Raw genomic sequence first — 27,076 nt, 5'->3', positions numbered from 1 at the left:
ACTCTTCTACGCGAGATCATGAGAACTCTTGAGATGAAATACAGATGAAATTTGTTTAAAAAGGTAAAGGTTCCCCTCGCACATATGTGCTAGTCGTTCCCGACTCTGGGGGGGCAGTGCTCATCTCCGTTTCAAAGCTGAAGAGCCAGCGCTGTCCGAAGACGTCTCCGTGGTCATGTGGCCGGCATGACTCAACACCAAAGGTGCACGGAACACTGTTATCATCCCACCAAAAGTGGTCCCTATTTTTTCTACTTGCATTTTTTATGTGCTTTCGAACTGCTAGGTTGGCAGAAGCTGGGACAAGTAACGGGAGCTCACCCTGTTATGCGGCACTAGGGATTCAAACTGCTGAACTGCCGACCTTTCGATCGACAAGCTCACCGTCTTAGCCACTGAGCCACCGCATCCCGATGATTTGTTTAGTGACCGTTCAAAATTACAACAGCACTGAAAAAAAGTGACTTCTGACTGTTTTTCACAGTTACGACCTTTCCAGCATCCCAACAATCATGTGATGAAAATTCAGATGCTTGGCAACTGGTTCATATTTATGACTGTTGCTGCGTCCCAGAGTCTGGTGATTCCACTTTTGCGACCTTCTGACAAACAAAGTCAATGGGGAAAGCTGGATTCATTTAACAACCGGGTTACTAACTTATCAATCGCAGTAATTCACTTAACAACCGAGGCAAGAAAGGTCATAAAAAGTGACTTAGGATCTTTTTTCACACTTACAACTGCTGCAGACATCCCATGGGCACATAGTCAAAATTTGGACTCTTGTCAACTAACTCATATTTTATGACGGTTACAGGGGCCCTGGGTCATGTATCCCTTGTTGCAGCCTTCTGACAAGCAAAGTCAATGGGGGAAGCAAGATTCACTTAACAACCAGGTTACTAACTTAACAACTGCAATGATTCACTTAACAGGTGTGGCAAGAAAGGTTGTAAAATGGAGCAAAATCCATATAACTGTCTTGCTCCGCAATAGAGGTTTTGGGCTCAGTTGTGGTCATAAGTCAAGGACTATCTGATGAAAAGAAAGACTAGGGGTGATATGGATAGCTCCAATATTTGAGGGGTAGCCATAAAGAAGAGGGAGTCAAGCTATTCTCCAAAGCACCTGAAGACAGGACAATGGATGGAAACTGATCAAGGAGCGAAGCAACCTAGAACTGAGGAGAAATTTCCTGACAGTTAGAACAATTAATCAGTGGAACCAGTTATGGGATTCAGCCAGTTCGCACCACTTCTGGAGAACTGGTTGTTAACTTTCTGAGCGGTTTGGTGAACTGGTTGTTGGAATAAATCATTAAGGCAGAGAACCGGTTTATTTATTTTTATTTAATTATTTAATTTTGTCATAACAATATACACAAGCATAACACAAAAGATTATATAATATATAAATATATATATGAGGAGAAACAAGGTAGTATAAGCATATATATATATATATAGGGGAAGAAACAACAGGACAGGAACGGTAGGCACATTTGTGCTCTTATGCACGCCCCTTAGAGTCCTCTTAGGAATGTGGTGAGGTCAACAGTGGATAGATTTTGAATAAAGCTTTTGGGGTTATGAGAAGAGACCACAGAGTCAGGTAATGCATTCCAAGCATAGATAATTCTGTTACAGAAATCGTGTTTTCTACAATCTAAACTGGAGCGGTTGACATTAAGTTTAAATCTGTCGGTAGCTCTTGTGTTATTGTAGCTGAAACTGAAGTAGTCATTGGCAGGAAGGACATTACAATGGATGATTCTATGAGCTAAACCCAGGTTGTTAAATTATTTGTTGTTAAATTATTTGAATCCCACCACTGAGTGGAACGACTTGCCTCCAGAGGTTGTGAATGCTCCAACGCTGGAAGTTTTTAAGAAGAGATTGGACAATCAATTGTCTGAAGCGGTATAGGGTTTCCTGCTTGAGCAGGGGGGTTGACTAGAAGTCCTCCAAGGGCATCAGGCCCATCTTTTTCCATCTGTACAAAAAGGTTGCTTGTTGTAGATTTCATTTGCCGGTCTCATGGTGGAGCATCCCTTGACAGCTTCCCCCTCACAGGCATGGTTGTGTCATTTGTAGTTAACTGTCTCGACAGCAGCCGTAGTGTGAATAACAAACCGAGGTCCACCTTCAGCCACCAGCCTGTTCTTAGCATCCGCTGGGACCGACACGTCCTCTCGCTGGTTCAATTAGTCTGTTTTATTCCAACACTACGGGAACTCCCTGTTTTCCCCTCATCCAGCGGACAAAGCCGGGAGGGTTCATTTGAAAACAAAGCAGATTTGGAGCATTTTAGGTTATTCAGCTGTGTGGCCAGCAGGATGGTGTCTCGCTGCCTCTGGGACATCACTTTTGCAACGCTGGACTTTGTGGGAAGGAGAGAGGAAAAATTGGCTTCTGCTGGGGTGACAGAAAATAGGAGACGTGCAAATTAACTGTTTTGACGCCAGCGGTGAGCAAAGATGGAGGGAAGCCATGAGCTGGCTTTCAATTTAATCCTGGCTAGTTAGCCTCAATATGGCAGTCCCAAGCCGAAGCGCAATATTATAAAACCCCGTACTGGGTCCAGTCTGAGGCCAAACTAATCTGCTGTCGTACATCACTGAGTAGTCGATGGGATCCATTTGGAAAGTTCATAAGCCTTGATTGAAAGAATCCAAATTATGTTTATACTTTTACCTGTTATCTTTTACAGTATATGATTGACAAATAAATAGGATAGGATAGGACAGGACAGGACAGGACAGGACAGGACAGGACAGGACAGGACAGGATAGGATAGGATAAAACAGAACAGAACAGAATAGAATAGCAGAGTTGGAAGGGACCTTGGAGGTCTTCTAGTCCAACCCCCTGATTAGGCAGGATACCCTACATCAATTCAGACAAATGGTTATCCAACATCATCTTAAAAACTTCTAGTGTTGGAGCATTCACAACTTCTGGAGGCACGTTGTTCCACTGATTAATTGTTGTAACTGTCAGGAAATTTCTCCTTAGTTCTAGGTTGCTTCTCTCCTTGATTAGTTTCCATTCATTGCTTCTTGTCCTGCCTTCAGGTGCTTTGGAGAATAGCTTGACTCCCTCTTCTTTGTGGCAGCCCCTGAGATATTGGAACACTGCTATCATGTCATCTTTAGCCCTTCTTTTCACTAGACTTCTTCTTGTTGTTGTTGTTGTTGTTAGTTGCAAAGTCATGTCTGACCCATTGCGACCCCATGGACAATGTTCCTCCAAGTCTTCCTATCCTCTATCATCATCTGGAGTCCATTTAAGCTCACGCCTACTGCTTCAGTGACTCCATCCAGCCACCTCGTTCTCTGTCGTCCCCTTCTTCTTTTGCCCTCAATCTTTCCCAGCATTAGGCTCTTCTCCAGTGAGCCCTTCTTTCTCATTAGGGGCCAAAGTATTTCAGTTTCATCTTCAGGATCTGGCCTTCTAAAGAGCAATCAGGGTTGATCTCCTCTAGGACTGACTTGTTTGTTCGCCTTGCAGTCCAAGGGACTCGAGGGAGTCTTCTCCAGCACCATAGTTCAAAGGCCTCAATTTTTTGGCGCTCAGCCTTTCTTATGGTCCAACCTTCACAGCCATCCACTGCAACTGGGAAAACCATAGCCTTGACAATACGCACTTTTGTTGGCAGGGTGATGTCTCTGCTTTTTAGTACGCTGTCTAGATTTGCCATAGCTTTCCTCCCCAGGAGCAAGCGTCTTTTAATTTCTTGGCTGCAGTCCCCATCTGCAGTGATCTTGGAGCCCAGGAAAATAAAATCTGTCACTACCTCCATTTTTTCCCCATCTATTTGCCAGGGCACTCTCCTTCTTCACCTGCATTAAGAGGCTCTTTAGTTCCTCTCCGCTTTCTGCTATTAGAGTGGTACCATCTGCATAGAATAGAATAGAATAGAATAGAATTTTATTGGCCAAGTGTGATTGGACACACAAGGAATTTGTCTTGGTGCATATGCTCTCAGTGTACATAAAAGAAAAGATACGTTCATCAAGGTACAACATTTACAACACAATTGATGATCAATATATCAATATAAATCATAAGGATTGCCAGCAACAAGTTATAGTCATACAGTCATAAGTGGAAAGAGATTGGTGATGGGAACTATGAAACGATTAATAGTAGTGCAGATTCAGTAAATAGTCTGACAGTGTTGAGGGAATTATTTGTTTAGCAGAGTGATGGCCTTCGGGAAAAACTGTTCTTGTGTCTAGTTGTTCTGGTGTGCAGTGCTCTATAGCTGCTTTGAGGGTAGGAGTTGAAACAGTTTATGTCCAGGATGCGAGGGATCTGCAAATATTTTCACGGCCCTCTTCTTGATTCGTGCAGTATACAGGTCCTCAATGGAAGGCAAGTTGGTAGCAATTATTTTTTCTGCAGTTCTAATTATCCTCTGAAGTCTGTGTTTTTCTTGTTGGGTTGCAGAACCGAACCAGACAGTTATAGAGGTGCAAATGACAGACTCAATAATTCCTCTGTAGAATTGGATCAGCAGCTCCTTGGGCAGTTTGAGCTTACTGAGTTGGCGAGAAAGAACATTCTTTATTGTCCTTTTAATGATGTTTTGATGTTAGCTGTCCATTTGAGATCTTGCGATATGATAGAACCCAGAAATTTGAAGGTTTCTACTGTTGATACTGTGTTGTCAAGTATTGTGAGAGGTGGAAGTATGGAAGGGTTTTTCCTAAAGTCTACCACCATTTCTACGGTTTTGAGTGTGTTCAGTTCCAGATTGTTTTGGTTGCACCACAAGGCTAGTCGCTCGACCTCTCGCCTATATGCGGATTCGCATTGTCTCGAATGAGACCAATCACTGTTGTGTCATCTGCGAACTTCAGTAGCTTAACAAATGGATCATTGGAGATGCAGTCATTGGTATACAGAGAGAAGAGAAGTGGGGAGAGCACACAGCCTTGGGGGGCCCCTGTGCTAATTGTACAGGTATTTGATGTGATCTTGCTTAGCTTCACCTGCTGCTTCCTGTTTGTTAGGAAGCTTGTGATCCACTTACAAGTCTGTTCGCGTACCTGTAGCTGGCTTAGCTTAGTTAGAAGAATGTCTGGAATGATGGTATTGAATGCTGAACTAAAGTCTACAAAAGGACCCTTGCATAGGTCTTTGGAGACTCAAGATGTTGTAGGATGTAGTGCAGAGCCATATTAACAGCATCATCTGTTGATCTATTTGCTCGGTATGCAAATTGCAAGGGGTCTAAGAGCGGATTCGTGATGGTTTTCAGGTAGGAAAGCACTAGCCTTTCAAAGGTTTTCATGACTACAGATGTTAGAGCAACTGGTCTGTAGTCATTCAGTTCCTTGATGGTGGGCTTCTTCGCCACTGGGATGATGGTAGAGCGTTTGAAGCAAGAAGGAACATAGCACATCTCTAGTGATTTATTGAAAATATGGGTGAAGATGGGGCCAATTGGTCAGCACAGACTTTTAAGCAAGAAGGAGTTATCTTGTCTGGGCCTGGAGCTTTTCCTGGCTTTTGTCTGTGAAATAGGTCCTGCACTTCCTTTTCTGTGATCACTAGGGGTTGTGAACCCAATGAAATGGGGTCAGTTGTAGGAGGCTTGGCTGTTGTTGGTGTGTCTGAGATGGGGGTTGTGGAGATAGGTGGCTGTAGTTTCCTTTCAAACCTGCAGTAAAACTCATTCAGGTCATCTGCCAGTTGTTGATTACCTTCAGCCTGGGAAGGAGGTTTGCCATAGCCGGTGATATTTTTAAGAGTTTTCCACATGTTTGCTGGTTCATTTGCTGAAAATTGATTCTTTAGCTTTTCAGAGTAGCTTCTTTTTGCTGCTCTTATCTCCCTTGTTAGTGCATTTCTGGCCTGATTGTACAGCATTTTATCACCTTTTCTGTAGGCTTCCTCTTTGGAATGTCGTAGCTGCTTAAGTTTAGGTGTAAACCAAGGTTTGTTATTACTGTGTATTCGCAAGTTCCTTGTAGGTACACATAGGTCTTCACAGAAGCTGACATATGATGTTACAGTATCTGTGAGTTCATCCAGGTCTGCAGAGGTATCTGATGTTGTTGATATTTCTCCCAGCAATCTTAATTCCAATTTATGATTCATCTACCCCTGTCTTTCTCATGATGTGCTCTGCATATAAATTAAATAGGCAGGGTGACAGTATACAGCCTTCCCGGACTCCTTTCCCAATTTTGAACCAATCCATGGTTCCGTGTCCAGTTCTCACTGTTCCTTCTTGACCCGCATACGGGTTTCTCAAGAGACAAATAAGATGGTTTGGTACTCCCATATCTTTAAGAACTTGCCACAATTTGTTGTGATCAACACAATCAAAGGCTTTAGCATAGTCAATGAAGCACAAGTAGATGCTTTTCTGGTACTCCCTAGCTTTCTCCATGATCCAGCATATGTTGGCAATTTGATCTCTAGTCCCTTTGCCTCTTCAAAATCCTGTCTGTACTTCTGGTAGTTCTCAATCCACATAATGCTGGAGCCTAGGTTGTAGGATTTTAAGCATAACCTTACGAGCATGTGAAATGAGTGCAATGGTTTGAACATTCTTTGGCATTGCCTTTCTTTGGAATTGGAATGTAAACTGACCTTTTCCAATCCTGTGGCCACTGTTGAGTTTTCCAAATTTGCTGGCAAATTGAGTGTAGCACTTTTACTGCATCGTCTTTTAAGATTTTGAATAGCTCAGCTGGAATACTGTCCCCTCCACTAGCTTTGTTGTTGCTTGGATTTCCTAAGGCTCATTTGACTTCACATTCTAGGATGTCTGGCTCAAGGTCAGTAACCACCCCATCGTGGTTATCAGGGATGTTAAGCTAGTTCTGGTATAGTTCTTCTGTGTAATTTTGCCACCTCTTCTTAATCTCTTCTGCCTCTGTTAGGCCCCTGCCATTTTGGTCCTTTATCATGCCCATCTTTGCATGAAACATTCTTTTCATATCTCCAATTTTCTTGAAGGGATCTCCGGTCCTCCCTATTCTATTGTTTTCTTCTATTTCTTTGCACTGTTTATTTTATTCTAACAGGGCAGGGATGTCACGCTTGATTTCACTGAGGGCCGCATCAGGGTTGTGTTTGACCTCAGAGGGCCAGGGTGAGCATGGCCAGGATGGGCCTAGCCAGCTCAACATCACTCGCGTCGGGGGTGCCTGTGGTGGCCCAAGCACTCTGCCAGTGAAGAAGGGATTCCTGGGCTCTGTTTTCACCTAAGACAGCCTCCTGCAACCCTCTGCCAACAAAAACAGAGCTCGGGAGGGCTGCCCACAATCCTCTTGAGCTCCATTTTCACTGGCAGAGGCAGCGGAGGCCGATCCTTCACTGTTTTCAGGGCAGCCTCGCGGGCCAGATCTAAGCACCCCTGCAGGTCAAATCTGGACCTCAGGCCTTGAGTTTGACACCCCTGTAATAGGGAGTTACTTATATCGGGAGAATGATTGATTAAGTATTCTGATCGCTAACTGAGAAGTGAATAGTGGGGTTCCACTGGGATGGTGGGAGGAGAGAAATGGCTTTGCAAGTCTCGCTGTATAAATTATTCGCCTGAAATCGGTCCCCATTCCCTCTCCTTCCTCACTTGACATGGTAATACTTGACCTGGTCACATACCAAGAGGGAATAGGTGTCACATCGGATATGTTTTTCGGCACCCTGGGCCAAACTAAGATACCGATAATCTCTTTGTTTATTCATTTACTGCTTCATGTCTGCAAGCACCTTGAAGCATTTGTGAAAACAGAGACTATACAACTGTAGTCATCGAAAGCTGTTCAAGCACAGATATCGTGTTTCCCTGAAAATAAGACCCTGTCTTATATTTTTTTGAACTCTGAAATAAGCTCTTGGCCTTATTGCCATGTGCTCAAAAGCCCGAGTGGGCTTATTATCAGGGGAAGTCTTATTTTGGGGGAAACAAGGTACGGACAATGAGTCTGGTGGCTCAAAAGACTAATGCAGTCTGTTATTAACAGCAGCTGCGTGCAATTATTGCAGGTTCAAGTCCCACCAAGCCCAAGGTTGACTCAGCCTTCCATCCTTTATAAGGTAGGTAAAATGAGGACCTAGATTGTTGGGGGCAATAAGTTGACTTTGTATATAATATACAAATGGATGAAGACTATTGCTTGACATTGTAAGCCGCCCTGAGTCTTCGGAGAAGGGCGGGATATAAATGCAAATTTAAAAAAAATGTGGCGAGGAACACAAATGGAGAAACAACATCTAACATCTAGTGTTGATAGACTGGTCTCACTGGGGAAAAAACCACTTAATCTCTCCCCTGGTATAGCCGATAAAGCGAGGAGAGCTTGTGGCTTAGAGGTTAATCCATCTACTAGTATGCAAGGGTTCAAATCCCAGAAGGGTATGGCTAGCTGATGAGAGCTAAATAGCTTGAAATAGATCTATACTAGTCTCCCTTTATTTCTTTATTGGTAAATATAAATTCAACACTAAAATAATTTATGGCGAAAGTGACAGCGATGAGGCTGAAGAAGAACATGGGCCGGTCCTGGAGGCTGGGGAAGGCCCAGATGAGGGCTCTACTTCGGAGGCAGAGGTGGAGCCAGGGCCATCGGGGAGTGATGTGCCGACTCCAGAGCCTCCAGAGGCTGTCAGTAGTGAGGCAGAGGACCAGGAGGAGCCTGTTCCTAATGCAGGCATGAGAAGAGCTGCCAAAAGGCAAGAGCAGCTAAAGCAAAGAGGACGACTCGGGAGTAGGGCCAAGAGATGATTGGCCCCTCCCATAAGGCTTAAAAGACCAGCAACGGCATTTGGGCTCTTTGCCAGAAAACAACGTTGATAGCTTTGTCTTGTTGAATTTGTTTTGTATCGGTGTCTTCTGAACTTTTGTCAAAAAAGGCCTTTGGCAGTTTGCCTAATTGGACCAAGGTTGGTGATAATATAATAAAGTTTGTTTTTACACTGACTGAGTTTCCTACTACCTACTTGGGCCTGGGTCACAACAGTATGCTCCATCCCATATTTGGGTAGACCAGATTGCCATGATAGATTGGCCTCATCGGAAAAAACACTTAGCATCTAATGTCCCAAACAGGGAATGTATGGATGAAGAATTACAGGTAAGATATTGTTGAGAGAAAATGACAGATGTCAACCATCAAGAGAGCAATCTTTGATACAGGTAGTCCATTGGCATTGAACAAAGTGACTGATGACCGTTTTTCATGCTTATGACCGTTGCGACACCCCCATGGTCACCTGATCAAAATTTGGATACTTGACAACCGGCATGGATTCTGTTGCTAAGCGAGACAGTTGTTAAGTGAATGTTGTCCCCATTTTAAAAAGTGAATCACAGCGGTTTATGTTAGTAACCCAGTTGATAAGGGAATTGGGCTTCCCCCTTGATTTCATTTGTCAGAAAGTCGCAAAAGGGACCTCGGGGGCCCCTGCGACCGTCATAAATATGAGTCCCTTGCCAAGCGTCCCATTTTTAATCATGTGACCATGGGGCTGCTGCAATGGTCATAAGTGTGAAAATGTCCATAAGTCAATTCGGTGCTGTTGTGCACTGGATTGTACAGTTTCAACTCCACTGTCACTATGTTAATGATTTTCACAATGGGAAAATCAGTTGTAACTTTGAAGGGTCACTAACCCTTTCCAGATCCTCCAACCACTAGATCATTCTGGAGTGGAAAGGGGCAGGAGATCCTGTGATCACCCGTAGGCAGGCACGAATGAATAGCAGAGCTGATAGATGAAATTGAAAGACAAAAAGGACAAATATAAAAAGTGGAAAGAGGGGCAAATAACTAAGGCAGAATATCAGCAAATAGCCCGAGCCTGTAAAGATGAAGTGAAGAAAGCTAAGGCTCACAATGAACAAAGGCTAGCGACAAAAGTAAACAATAACAAAAGCTTCTTCCAACATGTTAAAACAAGAAAAAGTCAAGGAAACAATTGGCCCATTGCTGGGAGAAAGTGGCAAGAAGATGACAAGCAACAGGAGAAAGCAGATCTACTTAACTCATATTTTGCATCTGTCTTTACACAAAAGGAAAAACAATCCAACCTATCAAAACAGCACTACAAAAACAGATTAGAAACACAAGTTAAAATAGGGAAGAAAATGGTAAGTGAACACCTGTCTACCCTAGACGAGTTCAAATCACCAGGACCGGATGGATTACACCCCAAGGTTCTGAAGGAACTGGCAGACGTGATCTCAGAACCACTGAACTATATCTTTCAAAGATCCTGGAGCACAGGGGAGCTGCCAGAGGACTGGAAAAGAGCTGATGTAGTTCCCATCTTCAAAAAAGAAAAAAACAGATCCAGAAAACTACAGACCTATCAGCCTGACCTCAATACCGGGGAAGATTCTGGAAAAGATAATCAAGCAACGAATCACCGAACACCTAGAAGCAAACAAAGTAATAACCAAAAGCCAACATGGGTTTGTCAAAAAGAGATCATGCCAGACTAATCTTATCGCATTCTTTGACAAAATGACAAAATTAATAGACCAGAGGAATGCTGTCGATATAATTTACTTGGACTTCAGTAAAGAATTTGATAAAGTAGACCATAACCTACTACTAGATAAAGTAGAAAATGTGGGTTAGACAGCACCATCACCAGATGGATTCGTAACTGGCTGACCAACCGCACTCAACGTGTAGTCCTCAACGGAACTACATCCACATGGAGGGAAGTATGCAGTGGAGTACCCCAAGGCTCTGTTTTAGGCCCAGTACTCTTCAACATCTTCATCAATGACTTGGACGAGGGATAGATGGGGAACTCATCAAAATTTGCAGATGACACCAAGCTGGCAGGAATAGCCAACACTCCAGAAGATAGGCTCAAGTTACAGAAAGATCTTGACAGACTTGAACATTGGGCGCCATCTAACAAAATGAAATTCAACAGTGAAAAAGTAAGGCTCCTGGACTGGGGCTAAAAGGCGAAAGTAGAATCAGTATGTGTTGTGGTCCACCAGCAGCCTGCAGAGCTGGCAACGGAGTCAGACAGCGATGAGGCTGAGAAAGAACATGGGCCAGTCCTAGAGGCTGGGGAAGGCCCGGATGAGGGCTCTGCTTCAGAGGCAGAGGTGGGGCCAGGGCCATCGGGGAGTGATGTGCGGACTCCAGAGCCTCCAGAGGCTGACAGTAGTGAGGCAGAGGACCAGGAGGAGCCTGTTCCTAATGCAGGCATGAGAAGAGCTGCCAAAAGGCAACAGCAGCTAAAGCAAAGAGGACGACTCGGGAGTAGGGAAGAGATGATTGGCCCCTCCCATAAGGCTTAAAAGACCAGCAACGGCGTTTGGGCTCTTTGCCAGAAAACAACGTTGATAGCTTTGTCTTGTTGAATTTGTTTTGTATCGGTGTCTTCTGAACTTTTGTCAAAAAAGGCCTTTGGCAGTTTGCCTAATTGGACCAAGGTTGGTGATAATATAATAAAGTTTGTTTTTACACTGACTGAGTTTCCTACTACCTACTTGGGCCTGGGTCACAACAGTATGCTCCATCCCATATTTGGGTAGACCAGATTGCCATGATAGATTGGCCTCATCGGAAAAAACACTTAGCATCTAATGTCCCAAACAGGGAATGTATGGATGAAGAATTACAGTTAAGATATTGTTGAGAGAAAATGACAGATGTCAACCATCAAGAGAGCAATCTTTGATACACGTAGTCCATTGGCATTGAACAAAGTGACTGATGACCGTTTTTCATGCTTACAACCGTTGCGACACCCCCATGGTCACCTGATCAAAATTTGGATACTTGACAACCGGCATGGATTCTGTTGCTAAGCGAGACAGTTGTTAAGTGAATGTTGTCCCCATTTTACAAGTGAATCACAGCGGTTTATGTTAGTAACCCAGTTGATAAGGGAATTGGGCTTCCCCCTTGATTTCATTTGTCAGAAAGTCGCAAAAGGGACCTCGGGGCCCCTGCGACCGTCATAAATATGAGTCCCTTGCCAAGCGTCCCATTTTTAATCATGTGACTATGGGGCTGCTGCAATGGTCATAAGTGTGAAAATGTCCATAAGTCAATTCGGTGCTGTTGTGCACTGGATTGTACAGTTTCAACTCCACTGTCATTGGGTTAATGATTTTCACAATGGGGAAATCAGTGCTGTTGTAACTTTGAAGGGTCACTAAGTGAACAGTTGTAAGTCGAGGACTGCCTGTAAAGCTAGAAAGCCCTTTCCAGATCCTCCAACCACTTGATCATTCTGGAGTGGAAAGGGGCAGGAGATCCTGTGATCACCCGTAGGCAGGCAAGAATGAATAGCAGAGCTGATAGAAGCCATTAAAAATGAAATTCTGTTGCTGTGGTGGCCCAGTGGTTAGAATGCAGTAATGCAGGCTATTCTGCTGTCTGCCAGTAGTTTGATCCTCTCAGGCTCAAGGTTGACTCAGACTTCCATCCTTCTGAGGTCGATAAAATGAGGACCTGTTGTGACCCAGGCCCAGGTAGGTAGTAGGAAACTCAGTGAGTGACAAAACAAACAAACTTTATTCGAACAGCTGAGAATTACTTCATTCTCAGCGTAGTTCAACTAAATTAAATCAAATTCCTCCAAAAAAAAAATCCTCAGTCCTATCACCAACCTTGGTCCAATTAGGCAAACTGCCAAAGGCCTTTCTTGGCAAACGTTCAGAAGACACCGATACAAAATAAATGCAAGAAGACGAAGCTATCATCGTTGTTTTCCGGCAAAGCCCAAATGCCGTTGCTGGTCTATTTTAAGCCTTAAGGGAAGGGCCAATCATCTCTTGGCCCTACTCCCGTGTCGTCCTCTTTGCTTGAGCTGCTCTTGCCTTCTGGCAACTCTTATCATGAGTGCATTAGTAACAGGCTCCTCCTGTTCCTCTGCCTCACTACTATCAGTCTCTGGAGGCTCTGGAGTCTGCACCTCACTTCCCGATGGCCCTGGCCTCACCTCAGCCTCTGACACAGAGCCCTCATCTGGGCCTTCCCCAGGCTCATCGCTGTCCGACTCCATTGCCAGCTCTGCAGGCTGCTGGCAGACCAAAACACAACCCACATTTTGGGGGAAGCAGTATGCTGACTCTGTAAACCACTTAGAGAGGGCTGTAAAGCACTGTAAAGTAGTGTATAAGTACTACCGTGTTTCCTCAAAAATAAGACCCAGTCTTATTTTCTTTTCGAGCCCCAAAATAAGCACCAGGTCTTATTTTCGAGGGATATCTTACCTGCTTACGTCATAAAATTATAAAAGAATCCTGAAAACTTGGCAGCGATTCTAACTCTCCCCTCTTACATTAAAGAAAATTAAGCTGAGTCAATCTTGGTTTTTCTTTACCCTCTCCTCTCTATCTAAGCTAATGTTGGCCTAATGTTTGTTTGTTGAATTCTTTCTTCAAGGCCCACTCCACATTCTTCTACAGATAGTCCTTAGCTTACCAGCACAATTGCGATCACTGTTAAATGAGTTATACCAGATTTTATGCCCCACCCCTTTTTTTACCGTGATTGTTCAGCAAATCACTGCAGTTAAGGAAGTCACATGGTTGTTAAGTGAATCCGGCTCCCTTCATTGATGTTGTTTGTTGGCAGCTGGCTGGGAAAGTAGAAAATAGCGATAATGTGATCTTCAGATGGATAACGGAATAACAGAATCACAGAATTGGAAAGGACCTTGGAAGTCTTCTAGTCCAATCCCTGCTCAGGCAGGAAACCCTATGTCAGTGATGGTTAACCTTTTTGCCATGTGATTTGCCATCGCATGCCAGGAGGGGGGGAGGGGGAGGTCACCCACACCCCTAATTCTATAGCCCCCCCCCCACGCATGTGCGCATGACCCCCCCCCCACTCCCCTCCCCGCTTCTGGCACATGATGGCTGAGTGGGCCCGGTAGGCCCGTTTTTCTCTCTCCCCAGGCTCCAGAGCCTTTCTAGGAGCTTGGGGAGGGTGAAAATGGCATTCTCCACCCCACCCAACCCCAGAGGCCCTCTGGAGGCCAGAAATGGCCCATTTGCCAAATTCCGGTGAGCCCAAAAGACCCGAAAATCAGCTGGCTGAGCTCACATGCCCACTGATATGGCTATGAGTGCCACTTGTGGCACGCTTGCCATAGGTTTGCCATCATGGCCCTATATCATTTCAGACAAATGGGCCATCCAATATCTTCTTAAAAACCTCCAGTGTTAGAGAATCCACAACTTCTGTAGGCAAGTCCTTTCACTGATTCATTGTTCTCACCAGGGGTGCTTTCGCAACCGGTCTGCAAATGTGAGCCTGCACACGCTCACTTAGCTTGCGTGCACCACCTCTGTGCATGTGCAAAGTCTTCAGCGCATGCACAGAGGGTCAAAAAAGGGACCTGATGACATCTGGGTAGATGGGCGGAGCCTCCCACAGCCGCCGGTACCGGTTCGCCTGAACCGGATAGAACCGACCGAATACCACCACTGGTTCTCACTGTCAGGGAATTTCTCCTTAGTTCCAAGTTGGTTCTCACCTTGTTTAGTTTCCATCCATTGCTTCTTGTCCTGCCTTCAGTTGCTTTGGAGAATAGCTTGACTCCCTCTTCCTTGTGGCAGTCCCTGAGATATTGGAAGACTGCTATCATGTATCCCCTAGTCCTTCTTTTCATTAAACTAGACATACCCCGTTCCTGCAACCGTTCTTTATATGTTTTAGCCTCCGATCCCCTAATCATCCTGTCCTCGTTATTATCCTTAAGGCCAGGATTTTAGGCCTCATGGCAGTGAAATCGGGTTGCAGGGCTGGTGGGCAATGAAGATGGTGCCAAAGAACGCTGCAGCCTTCCAAAGTCAAAGGGCTTTGTGTTTCCAGATCTTCCTGCATCAAGGACAAACCAAGCGACAAGGAGGTGGCCTTGCCCGTGACAATATGGAAGTGTGAAGGGCTTAATGATGCCGCCGGTGCCATTTTAATAGGGCACTAATAGTGCCAATTCACAAAGCCCTGTCCCTGCCCTTCTGTTGGTGACAGCAAATCAGTTAGTAATTACAGAGTAATTACTCTGAAGCAAGCCGGCTGCTTTTGAAAGAGGAAGCATTAAGGAGCCACTGGACTGCAGAGGCTCACCATGCAGCAAAATGACAGAAAAAAATAACAAAATAAAAACAGCAGAAAGTTTAAGGCCAAAGGGGAAGACAGGAAGGAAAAAGAAACAGGAGAATGAGTTTCAGCCTCTCTGCCTCACTTTCTTTCTCATCTATTTATCTACAGCAGGGATGTCAAACTCACATCATCATGGTGGCATCACATGACGTACCGTATATACTCGAGTATAAGCCGAGTTTTTCAGCACGTTTTTTGTGCTGAAAAACGTCCCCTCGGCTTATACTCGGGTCTATACGGCTTATACTCGAGGTTTTTTTTTTTTAAGCCCCTCGGCTTATACTCGGATCGGCTTATACTCGAGTTTTCTTTTCATTTTACCGGACGGCGCAGGGAAGCCCTGCCGGTGCAGTGAGAGGGCGGGGCGGGGGAGCCGCCAGCCTTCTCAGCTGAGGGAGGGAGGGTTTCCCAACGGTGGTGCCTCATTTCCCACCCTCGGCTTATACTCGAGTCCCCAGTTTACCCCAGTTTTTGGGGTAAAATTGGGGACCTCGGCTTATACTCGGATCGGCTTATATTCGAGTATATACGGTATTGGGACTTTTTTCCCCTTCGCTAAACCAGGCATGGGCGTGGCCAGCATGTGACACATCTGGCCCAAGGGCTGGGAGTTTGACAGCCCTGATCTACAGCAACTCTGTCTCTTTGTTCTCCTCTCTCTCTCTCTCCCTCACCCTCTCCCTCTCTATCTTTCTATCTCCATCCATCTCTCTCGCTGTCTTTCTTTCTGTCTGTCTATCTATCTATCTATCTATCTATCTATCTATCTATCTATATCTACCTCTACCTCTACCTCTATCTATCTATCTATCTATCTATCTATCTATCTATCATCTATCTATCAAGATAGATATATATGTGTGTGTTTTCTGAGGTTTTCGCGGGTGTTTGTATGTAGGTCTTTGGTTATTCAGGTTTTCTCCCGTGTAAAATTGGAAGTGTCTTGGCAACGTTTCGACGAAATCCCATTCGTCATCTTCAAGCTAGGTGTTTACAGCTTCGTGCTTCTAGGAGCTTCATGCTTCTTTTTTTTTTTTTTTTTTTTTATTCAAAAAGTTTTACAAAATTTTTCCCCTTTCCCCTCCTCCTCCTCCCTCAACCCCTCCCCGACTTCCGGAACGAGCACAAGGTATAGTTAAAAGTAAAACAAACATATGCTAAAAAGTTTTCGTCCCAACTTAATTATACCCCTACAATCATCAATTCCTAACTTCCCCCAAAAGCAATCAAAAATAATACATCATAATCATTCAAAAACAGTCTGATAACTCTTAGTCTGATATCTACGTTGAATATAGACTTCCGGGTGGCTCCACCTCTTCGCTGAGCCCTAATTAAAGGGGCTCCGCACTGAACATCGTAAAAGCCAGGAAAAGCCGGCTTTAATCTTTTTCTCTGGATGAAAGAGAAAAGATAAGAGCGCAGGAATGTTGGTAGACCTCCCCAGAGGCTTTGTTTTAATTAAGCAGAGCTTCGAAGGGTCGAGGGGTCCCATAAATATTTCTGCCATCTCCGACTTCAGTGCGTGTCTGCAAAAGCAGGAAAAGAAGAAGGTGTCCATCTCTGCTAATTGTCTTATCTTTATGGATCTCTTTAAGCAGACGGAATGAGTGCAAGCGGACGATTATTGGATTGCAAGTATTTTTGATTTCCTGACTTCTACTTTCTAAAAAAGAGAATTTTTTTTCCCCTTTGTTCTAATTGACTTTAAAATGGCGCCTGAACGGGAGTGAAAATGACGAATGGAATTTTAAACAGTCTGTGCAACTAAGAAGATAAGAAATGTTATGTGTGGATTTTAATGAAGTGAACTGAGCTCTCCTATACTTAAAGGGGAGAAGAGAAGTTTCTAGACTTATATTTTGTGAATTTTAAAACTGAAATGGCTACTAAACCACCTAAGACTGGGGGCAGAAGGGGTTCTGAACCAGCTTTAGAAGATCTGATTAAAGAGCAAGGGAAAGTGTCTGAAGAAAGGTTTAAGGAGATTATGGATAATAATGAGAAAATAAGAGAAGAAATAAAAGAGAATAATAAAAAAATAAGAGAAGATATCTTAATGGCTTTTCAAGGTTTGGCAAAAAGACTGGAGGTGGTGGAGGAGGAGGTGCAAGAAATTGTTCAGTCAAATCAACAAATAGAAAATAGAATGGGGAATGCAAATCAAATTGGATAAAAATGAAGATCAAGTGGTGGTGATGCAGTATAGAATGATGGAAGGAGCTCTGAGAATTAGAGGTTTGAATGAAGACAAAGGGGAAGATTTAAAAAAAATTTTATCAGAAGCTCTGGCTGAATTTATTGAACTTGATCCACAAGAGGTTGCTTATCAAATTGACAAAATTTATAGAGTTAATTCTTGGATTGCTAGGCAAAAGAAACTTCCTAGAGACATTGTGGTTTATTTTTTGAAAAGAACAGTTAGGAATCAAATAATGCAAGTAGCATATCAGAAAAAGTTGAAAATAGGGAACAGGAGTTGAAGGTTTTGAAAGAGATCCCTCCCAAGATGTTAAGGGATAGAAAAGACTTTACATTTTTTACACAAGAACTTAAGAAATACCAGATTCAATTTAGATGGGAGGTTCCAGTTGGCTTGACAGTGTATTATCAGGGAAGAAGATATCGTATTGACACAGTGCTTAAGGCCAAAGATTTTCTTTCTACAGTGCTGAAATTTGAAATAGAAATAATAGAAAAAGAATTCAAGAGACTCAAATGGGTGTGGAAGCTGAGGTGATTCCAGTGATGTTACCATCAGAGGAACAACCACAAGAACAAAGACTGACGAGGGGAGCCCTTAAGCGTAAAGAAAAGGAGCAACAAACTCAAAGTAAAGTTCAGGACTCTGCTACAGAAGCGGTGGGAGGAGCACGGCCGAAGATACGGAGGACGATCTTCAGTTGATTGCCCAAAGGCTTCAGCAGCCCAGTAATGGCAAATAAAATCTTGACTTGGAATGTCAATGGTTTGAACTCAGCTCAGAAGAGAAGAAAAATATTTCATTATTTGAAACAATTTAAAATGATGTTATTTGCTTACAAGAAACGCATATTAAATTATCAGATCAAAAGTACCTAATAAACTCAAAGTTAGGTAAACATTTTGTTGCTTCAGCTTTGGAGAAAAACATGGCATAGTGGTTTATTTGAGAAAAGATATACCAGCCAAGTTAATAGAGGCAGATATTTATGGAAGATATATTGCTATTGAACTTACAATAGAAACAAAAGGACTCTCTTGCTTGGTATATATGCACCCAATCAGCAACAAGAAAAATTTTATAGAATGTTATATGATAAGTTGATCTATGGGATTATAAATCGTGTATTATATTGGGAGATTGGAATGGAGTAATAGATACACGAAAGGACAAGAGAACTTCTTCCAAGAAGATACCTGCACATGCAAAGCTGCCTAAATCCTTTTTTGATATGATAGAAGATTTTGAGTTAAGAGATGTATGGAGACTGCGGAATTTGGGGGAAAGAGACTATACGTTTTCTCTGATAGGCATCAATCCTTCTCACGTATTGATTTTATTTTAATTTCTAATGATTTGCTTTTTAGGGTGAAGAAAACTAAGATATTTCCAAGATGTTTGTCTGATCATAGTCCTGTTTGGATGGAATTGCAATATGGAAAAGAGGGTAGAAGAACTTGGAGATTAAATGAAAATTTGTTTAGATATCAGGATAATGTAAATCAATGTAAAAAGCAGATGAAAGAATTTTTTGATTATAATTTGAATAATGAAACATCGATAGAAATGGTTTGGGACTGCAGTAAAGCTTTTATGAGAGGTGTATTAATATATCTTAATAATAGACAGAGAAATAAGCAACAAAGACAGCGAGGTATTTAGAAGAGGAAATTTATAAGAAACAACAATTATTAATACATAACCCACATGATCAAAAACTTAAAGATGCAATAAAGTTACTACAGAATCAATTTAATATGATAATGGCTGATCAGGTGGCAACAAATATACAATATGCCAAACATAATACTTTTGTAACGCAAATAGACCTGGTAGGTGGTTAGCATACACTTTAAGGAAAAGACAAAACAACGTACTATAGAAAAATAGAATACAAAGGTAAAGAGATATCAACAGGATAAAATTAAAAAAGCTTTTTTAGAATATTATACAAATTTATATCTTAAAGATAATATATTGAATAGGGATATTGATAATTATTTGAAGGAATATAAGGTTAAAAATTTAACTTTAGAACAAACGGATGAATTGAATCGGCCTATAACCTCGGAAGAAATTATTTTGGTAATTAAACAATTAAAATGGGGAAAACTCCTGGTACGGATGGGCTTACAGTTAGTTATTATAGGAATTTACAGGATGAGATGTTAGGTCCACTTAAGGAATTATTTAATCAGATACAACTAGGAGAATTCCCCTCATGGAGAACCTCTTTATTTCATTGATACCAAAAGAGGAACAGGATTGTTCTAAACCTGGGAATTATAGGCCAATCTCACTTTTAAATAATGATTATAAGATTTTGTTAAAATAATAGCTAATAGATTAATGTTGATTCTGCAGCGAAGAATTCATAATGATCAATCTGGATTTATAAAAGGGAGACAGATGAGGAATAATGTTAGGCAGATTGTTAATTTACTGGAGTACTTAGAAAAGAAAAATTTTATTCCAGCAGCATTTATTTTTCTCGATGCAGAGAAAGCTTTTGATCGATTGCATTGGGATTTTTTATTTAAATTAATAGAAAAGATGCAATTTGGAGATGGTTTTTTAAGAATAATTAGGGCAATTTATGGAGAGCAAACAGCACAGATTATAATCAATGGTAGCTTAACAGAACCTTTTAAGATTGCGAAAGGAACAAGACAGGGATGTCCTTTATCACCATTATTGTTTATTTTAACTCTAGAACCATTATTGGATAAAATACGAGAAGTAAAGGAGATAGAGGGAATTAGAGTTAGACAGTATGAATATAAGTTAAGAGCTTTTGCAGATGATTTGGTGATTACTTTAACAAACCCTATAAATTCTAGTAAATCTTTGTTGGAAATAATTGATCAATATGGGAATGTCTCAGGGTTTAAGGTAAATCAGAAAAAGACAAAAGTGATAATAAAAAATATGGCCAGACAACAGAAAGAAAAACTAGAGGAAGTAACAGGATTTGAAATTGTAAAGAAGGTTAAGTATTTACGGGTTTATATTACGTCATCAAATGTGAAATTGTATAAGAATAACTATGAGGTTTTATGGCAAAAAGTTCAGAAGGAGTTGATTGTTTGGAAAAATTGCAATTATCTTTGCTGGGAGAATTGCTGCTATTAAAATGAATGTTTTACCTAGATTTTTATTCCTCTTTCAGATGATACCAATAATTAAGAAAGATAAGAATCTTGAGGAATGGCAGAAGGGAATTAACAAATTTATATGGGAAGGTAAAAAAGCTAGGGTTAAAATGAAAATAATTCAAGATTCTCAGGAAAGGGGAGGTTTAAAATGCCTAATTTTAAATTATATTATGAAGCAGCTGCTCTCTCTGCAATAAGTGATTGGTTTAATTTAACAGAGGACAGAATTTTGAATATAGAAGGTTATGATTTGTTATATGGATGGCATGCATATTTAATTTATGACAAAAAGTGGATAAGGCCTTTAAAAATCATGTGCTAAGAAATGCCCTTCATGTGTTTGGAAAAATACTCTTATAAACTAAATTATAAGGTTCCTATATGGGCAAGTCCTAGACATACAGTAGAAAATATAAACATAGAACAGAATCAGGAAATGATTACATATAAAGATCTTTTGTATACTGAAAGAGGTAATTTGCAGTTAAAATCTCTGCAAGTATTAAGAGAGGAAGGGAAAAATTATACTTGGTTTCAATATGAGCAACTACATGCTAGATGGAAGGGAGATCAGAAAATTGGTATAGAGCAGAACGAGGGAAATTTGGTAAAGCAAATTAGAAATCAGTCTCAGGAGCATATAAAGAGATTGTATAATGTGTTACTTGAAATAGATTCTGAAAGGGACTTGGTAAAGGACTGTATGATAAAGTGGGCACAAAATTTTCAGGAGCCAATATTATTGGAAACGTGGGGAAAAATTTGGGTTAGAAATGTTAAATTCACGCAGGCACAGAATCTGAGGAAAAATTTTATAAAATGTTTTATAGATGGCATCTAGATCCTAAAAAATTATCGTGTATGTATCCAGAAATGCAAGCAAAATGTTGGAGATGTAATTGTGATGACGCTACATATTTTCACATTTGGTGGACTTGTAAGGACATAAAGGCCTTTTGGATAAAAATTTGGTGGATTTTACAAAATGTTCTGAAAAAGAAGATAAAGTTCCTGCCGCAATTTTTCTTGTTGGGAATTATTACGGATTGTACAGTAATTGAGACTAAATTGATTTTAAATCTAATAACTGCAGCAAGATTACTAATAGGACAATATTGGAAGAAAAAAGAAGTACCAACAATACAAGAATGGATATTGAAAGTTGCCAATTTGGCTGAGATGGCGAAGATATCAGCCTTTTTGAAAGACAATACGCAAGAAAGATACTTAAAGGAATGGAAAAAATGGATTGGCTTCATGCTTCTTTAACTTAAAAAGAAAGAAAAAAGGAAGAAACAGCTGTGATCACACATTTCTCCTAGAAGCACGAAGCTGTAAACACCTAGCCTGAAGATGATGAATGGGATTTCGTCGAAACGTTGCCAAGACACTTCCCATTTTACGCGGGAGAAAACCCGAATAACCAAAGACCTACATGTATGTATGTGTGTGTGTGTGTGTGTGTGTGTGTGTGTGTGTATATATATATATATATATATATATATATATATATATATATATATATATATATATATATATATATATATATATATATACACACACACACACACACACAAACACACACATACACACATCTACCTCTACACATCTACCTCTACCTCTATCTCCCGATTTATCTATCTATCTATCTCTATCTAGCTATCTATTTATCTATCTACCTAACTACTACGTTTCCCTGAAAATAAGACTCTGTCTTATATTTTTTTGAAACCTGAAATAAGTGCTTGGCCTTATTGCCATGCGCTCAAAAGCCCGATTGGGCTTATTATCAGGGGATGTCTTATTTTGAGGGAAACAGGGTATCTATCTATCTATCTATCTATCTATCTATCTATCTATCTATCTATCTATCTATCTATCTATCTATCTATCTAGTATGTAGACAATACCATATAGGAGCTAAAATATTAAATTAAAACCATAACAAAATCATCATAACATAGACCCATAGAATTGCAATGTGGGGGGCGGGGGAGAACCGGAAGCATCGCGGCAAGACTGGCTGGAAAATAGCAGGCTCCCACGAGCCTTGCAATTATCCAGCCAGACAAACCACTGCTGGAGGATCTTCGTACCATATCCGTCTTGTAGGGATGGTGAAGAAGGAGAGGCACCTCAGACGACCAAGAGGAACAGGCAAGTTCCTTGGAGGTCGGAGGAAACTCTTCGATCTGGCAGCAGGGGCAGCGGCCATTACAACCATCATGAAGCTGGGGCAACAGGAATAAGATTTGTGCAGATGGGGTGTTTTGGATGGAGTATTGGTATGGGGTGAGTGATTGGCCAACTCACAGGTAAAAAAGAAGTATTTAAAAAAATTTCAAAAGAAGTCCTGGAGAGGAAATAGCAGCTAATTGGTGTTGGGGAATGTTAATGAAGGGAGAAGAACAAAACGAACGTTAAAGCACTAAAGGCGAGAATGGAGCTCGATATTTGGATTGGAAATTGGATTTGGAGATATTAAAATTATTATAAGAAAAAGAAACTCAAAAGAAAATAGTTTCTGAACAAGATTGGACATAATTTAAAAGTTTTGAACTTTGAAGGAAGAACCAAAAGAAACATTCAAAATAGAAAAGCCTTGTAAAGGAAATTTTTCAATTGGATTTTAGGCTGGAATTTGGGATATATAAAATTAAGAAGAGAAAGAAGAAACTTGAAAAACATTTGATAAGCGGATTTAATATAGAAATTGAATATTTTGCAACTTTGTTGATTTGAAACTTGTGGGACATCTGCTGCTGGAAAAAAAGCACTACAACAAACACAGAGCCTGCAATTACTGCAGGTTCGAGCCCGGCCCAAGGTTGACTAAGCCTTCCACCCTTTATAAGGTAGGTAAAATGAGGACCCAGATTGTTGGGGGGGCAATAAGTTGACTTTGTAAAAATATACAAATAGAATGAGACTATTGCCCTATACATTGTAAGCCGCCCTGAGTCTTCGGAGAAGGGCAGGATATAAATGTAAACAAAACAAAAAAATTTGAAATCTGCAAAAAAATTACAGTGACTTTGAGCTACAAGGGCAGTGAGAAGTTTGAAGGAGGATTTGTTTTCTTTCAAGCTGTTTGATCTCGACAAACAAAGGAGGTGGAAAATAACAAAACTGTAAATTGGAGTTAAAAACAAACCAGACCGTCAAAATGTGGCAGGAACTAATTGAGATGGTTAAAATGATGTGTGTATCATTTAATATTGATAGAAAACGAGAAATTGTGGCAGAACACATTCAATTGGATAAAGAGGCTAAGAACGAGAAGCAAGAAAACAGCACTGAAGATAAAGACATTGATGATGAAAAATTAGATGATTACATTGGAAGTAACAGTGAAAAAAAGAGAAGGGATAGGAGGAAACAACCTACAAAAAAGAAGGAAGCTAAGGGAAGAAAAGGAAAGGGGAAAAGGCTAGAGGAAAATATTTTTAATGATTACACATTAACAGTGGCAAAAATAGAGAAGGTAGGACGAAGCAAATGAGAAAAGAAAAGGGGAAAGGATTAGGCACAAAAATGTTTAATGATTACACTGAAACCAACAGTAGGGAAATAAGAAAAGTGAGAGGAGAAAAGGGGAATAGATCAAATGGGAATTTAGGGCAAACTAGATGAGTAAAGGATTTAAAAGTCAGAGGAAGGATACAGAAGAAAAGACATAATAATTATAAAAAAAAAGAAAAGAAAATGAGAGAATGGGATAAAGGGAGGAAAATTTTAAGAGGTGGATTGCTGGATGGACCAAGAGAAAATGGTTAAAAGGAGTAATTAATGGAAAGGAGGAAGGGTAATATGATATATACCTATAGTTATAAGTGAACTGTATTATTATTAATATTTGTGATTGTAATACAAAATATATTTTTGTATGGTTTTGTATGGTAGAATGGAGAAAAGCAAGGGAAAGGAGGAAAGAAAATATGCTATACTATATACTTGTAGAATCAAATGAATTGTATTAACATCAGTATTGTAAAAATTGAATTATGACATAAATGGTGAAATACAAAAAGAATGGTAGAAGGGTTAATATGATCTTATTATGTTTTAGAAGGTGTTAAGATATGGAACTTCAAAAGAAATTGAAATTGAATAAGATATTAATAGAAATTAAGAAAAAGATGATTAAGAGATTAAGATAATGTTTGTATCTGAAAAAGGTGGTGTGAAAAACAAAATTGAAGAAATATATTGTTTTCGGTAAAATGGTAAAATGATTAACAGGGAAATAAGAAACGATAAATTGATCCACCATAGAAAATAATTGACATTAAGAGATAAATGTGAAATATCAAGCTATAATTTAAAAAAAGAGAAACTAAGGATGGAAATGACTATGTTTAAATTAAAGGGTTTCAATAGAAAAAAGGAAATAAGAGGAAACAAATTGATGATAATTTACAAATGTGGTGATTTTGAGAAATATATGTGACAAATGGAGAAATAAGATAATGAAATAAATTAAGATTGGAGGCTAGGGCGGTTGGTAATATTGATTATAAATTAAATATTAAGTAGAGATGAAAAATAAAAAAGTAGGGGGGAAAATAACATTATGGTAGAAACTGAAATATATAAATTATATTTGGGAAGTACTTATGTTATAAGCTGTAAACTTTGACTCAGTCAATACACTATTCTGAAAAAATGTACTGTTTATTTTTTTTAAAAAAATACTTTTTTATAATAATAATAATAAAAGAACTGCAATGGGATAGGTGTTACAATTTGATCTCTAAGGAAGCTAACCATTCTAACAGCTTCTGGTGTGGCTGCGGTGAGATCAGCTCAGGTGCCTCGAAATATCCTGAGGAGAAATTCTTGAGCTACCTGTGGTATAATTTGTTCCGGAGTGGCCTCTGGTGGCTCAACAGGCTAATGCAGTCTGTTATTAACACAGCTGCTTGCAATTACTGCAGGTTCTAGTCCCACCAGGCCCAAGGTTGACTCAGCCTTCCATCCTTTATAAGGTAGGTAAAATGAGGACCCAGATTGTTGGGGGCAATAAGTTGACTTCGTATATAATGTACAAATGGATGAAGACTATTGCTTAACACAATGTAAGCCGCCCTGAGTCTTCGGAGAAGGGCGGGATATAAATTCAAATTTAAAAAAAAAATTGATACAAAAATTAAAACCAATTTAAAAAGCAAAAATTCAAAATTGGATGGACACTATAAAACCAATAAAACCCCATTTAAAAACCATTAGGCCAGTCCTGCGCGATGGAACAGAAATGTTTTCAGTTCGCATCTAAAGGTTCGGAGATCAGGGAGTTGGCAGATACCTGGTGGTATTTCATTCCAGAGGGTTGGTGCCCCCACAGAGAAGGCCCTCCCCCTGGGGGTCGCCAGCCGACATTGTCTGGCCAACGGCATCCTGAGGAGACCCTCCCTATGGGAGCGCACTAGTCGATGGGAGGCCACCGGTAGCAGCAGGCGGTCCCGTAAATAACCTATGCCATGAAGCGCTTTAAAGGTGGTAACCAACACCTTGAATTGCACCCGAAAGACAGTGAGAGTCCTTGCAACTACCGGTTTGGCAAACCAGATATAAAATTAGCATCCAGTTCGCCCAAACTGGTCCAAACCAGCTGAATCCCACCCCTGCGTGATCCCCTTTTGGGGCCTTCTGACAAGCAAAATCAATGGGGAAGCCATTCACACGTTGACTTAGAACATCTTCTCTGTGGATAGGATCATGCCCAGTCACGATTTATACATTCCAGATCTAGTTCTCAGCAACTATAATAGAATAGAATAGAATAGAATTTTTTATTTTATTTTTTATTTTTTATATAAAAAAGTTTTATTTTTACAATCTTATCAAATAATTCATCCAATGTACAGTTATATACAATTAGTCGGGCCTGCCCAGTCACCACCCCACCACAGAATAGAATTTTTTATTGGCCAAGTGTGATTGGACACACAAGGAATTTGTCTTGGTGCATATGCTCTCAGTGTACATAAAAGAAAAGATACATTCATCAAGGTACAACATTTACAACACAATTGATGATCAATATATCAATATAAATCATAAGGATTGCCAGCAACAAGTTATAGTCATACAGTCATAAGTGGAAAGAGATTGGTGATGGGAACTATGAAACGATTAATAGTAGTGCAGATTCAGTAAATAGTCTGACAGTGTTGAGGGAATTATTTGTTTAGCAGAGTGATGGCCTTCGGGAAAAAACTGTTCTTGTGTCTAGTTGTTCTGGTGTGCAGTGCTCTATAGCGTCGTTTTGAGGGTAGGAGTTGAAACAGTTTATGTCCAGGATGCGAGGGATCTGCAAATATTTTCACGGCCCTCTTCTTGATTCGTGCAGTATACAGGTCCTCAATGGAAGGCAAGTTGGTAGCAATTATTTTTTCTGCAGTTCTAATTATCCTTTGAAGTCTGTGTTTTTCTTGTTGGGTTGCAGAACCGAACCAGACAGTTATAGAGGTGCAAATGACAGACTCAATAATTCCTCTATAGAATTGGATCAGCAGCTCCTTGGGCAGTTTGAGCTTACTGAGTTGGCGCAGAAAGAACATTCTTTGTTGTCCTTTTTTAATGATGTTTTTGATGTTAGCTGTCCAT

Source organism: Ahaetulla prasina, chromosome 3, assembly GCF_028640845.1.
Source record: "Ahaetulla prasina isolate Xishuangbanna chromosome 3, ASM2864084v1, whole genome shotgun sequence".
Lineage (NCBI taxonomy): Eukaryota > Metazoa > Chordata > Lepidosauria > Squamata > Colubridae > Ahaetulla > Ahaetulla prasina.
This window is presented reverse-complemented; position numbering follows the sequence as displayed.